Here is a 2,437-nt window from a genome sequence, read left to right on the forward strand (position 1 = left end):
GGGGGGAGGGTATAGGGAACTTTTGGGATAACATTTGAAATATAAATAAAGAAAATATCTAATTAAAAAAGCAACATTTAAAAAATATTGGGAAATTCATTTTTATTAGTTTTATTTTCTGAAATCATTATATAATTTTTGCCTTTCCAGTCTTCCCTTCAGCTCTTTCCATACACCCCCCTCACTCTCTTTCAATTTCATGGCCTCTTTTCTTATTTTAACTGTTAGATATTATAGACATAATTAGTTTGTATATATTTCTAATATAATCTTCTCAGTCTATGTGTTACTATTGTGTATATATTTTCAGGGCTGATTATTTGGTTTCTCTGAAATCAATGATCTTTTGTCTTAGTACACATGCATGTGAGCGAACACACACACACACACACACAGAGAGAGAGAGAGAGAGAGAGAGAGAGAGAGAGAGAGAGAGAGAGAGAGAGAGAGAGAGAGAGAGAAATGCACAGAACTATTTCCTAGCAAACTATCCAGTCCTAGGGGAACTGGATTTTTGTTTGCTAATAACTAAAGGTGTGAGCTTTTGATTATTTGTTTGTTTGTGTTTTATTTTTATTACTGTTTTAAGAATATGAGTAGGATTTAGATTATGTTAGGTACATTCTCCCATCTGGTACTTCATATGAAGGGTTGAAGTTATTACCCGGAAGGGGGAAATCACAGTAATTACTGCAAATATTCTTAGTCAACAACCAAGAGAGTTTCCTCACTGCTTCTGTGTATACTCTTCATCTTAGAAGCATTCCACAATTTCATAATGCCAGCAGCATTGCTAGTTAATTAACAAATGGTTTTCATTTGATGATATTTTAAGGTAAAATCATCATTGGCAGCATGTTAAAACAAGGGAAAGGGATGGAATTTTTGTTTTGTTTTTTCCATAGAGTTTTTAGCTTTTAAAATATGTTCTCAATTGTTCAGACCCGTGTTTTTATATGTCAAGATATCTAAGTATAATCCTAAGTTAGAAAATATATAAAATACATCCTATGTTTTCATAATATTTACATCTATCAGCCATATTATCTTGTGCCCTAAATATGTACACTAACACCAATTTATAGCTCAGAATTATTGAAAGGTAGCACTGAGAAAATCAATAGTTAAAAATAATCACAAAAGAAAAATAGCAATTTTATGAAAAAAAAAGACTTTAAGAAATAAAAATGCAATCAAAGTTCTCTAGACTGTGGAGGAGAATGTATAAAAACATTATTTAATATTTTTCTCAGGTTGTTCAAAGAGTCACTGTAGGAGGAAATGCTCAAGGTGCTGGTTGATAAAGTAAGAGTCTCTAAAACCATCCTGAAGACAACTTAACCAGATAGTTTAGGTAATATTTCTCAGTTGTGAAAGCTGAGCTTATACCAATGAACATGAACAGTCATAGCACCTCTAATGCTGGGCATTCACTACCGCGGGAAATAGTTAATAACAGTTACATTGTACTCAGAGTGGCCTTTCACGGACCATTTAAAAACCCTCGCTGATGTGCAAGGTGGGGAGTGGGAGGACAGGGACTGTGACTTCATTAATTAATCAATGAAGCAAAGCAAACTAACAACAACCTCACAACCCCCTCCCTGAGAAAGCCCTGTGTTCTGGGATTAAAAAATGTGTGAACATACAGAGATGCCTTGTATTCTACTTCATACTACAGTAGTTCAGATATTTTGGATTCCGAAACATATTTTAAAGCTCTAAGAGACTGATTATATAGGACAGTATTTGTAATTTCTTCAATAAAAAAAATCTCTTATACATTCAAGGCAATATTGCCCTTCAATTTTAAGTAATGGGATTCTATAAACTACAATTTAGGAAAATTCAATTCATATTTACTGCATGGTTTCAGATTTCAACTCTTCATAATCTGTAATAATTTTTCATAAAAATAGCTTCTAGGAAATGTATTTATTTGGCACAACTTCCCATATTAATCTTTTCTTTGCTCATTTCCTCTTTTCTAACCAACTTGATATTTGTAACATTTATTATAACTCCTCTGTCACTTATATTATTGTGAAATTAAATACTCCAATCGGAAAGTTTTCCTGTTTTATGACCACTAAAGAAATTTTTTTAAAAAAGTGTTGCTTGTTACCATTTCACTCGCATATACAATGTCCCTATATTTTTTAATTTCCCATTTTTGAAAATAGAGATATAAGAAAAAAAAAACGGTTACTATAGAAAAAACACGTGGGGGAAAGTATTTCAAAAACTGCAAGTGATCTGACTTCCGTGAGAGAGAGTGGGAGGGTACTTAGTGGGAGAGAGGAAGGGCAGGGGAAAAGGGAAAATGATCAGGTATTGGGGGTTGGGGAAGACAGAAATGAAACCTTGAGGACCAACAGAATGAATTAAAATATTCAACTTCAGGGGTGTGTGTGGGGGAGGTGGGAAGACCCCCTAG

This window comes from Mus pahari, chromosome 2 (assembly GCF_900095145.1).
Source record: "Mus pahari chromosome 2, PAHARI_EIJ_v1.1, whole genome shotgun sequence".
NCBI classification, from domain to species: domain Eukaryota; kingdom Metazoa; phylum Chordata; class Mammalia; order Rodentia; family Muridae; genus Mus; species Mus pahari.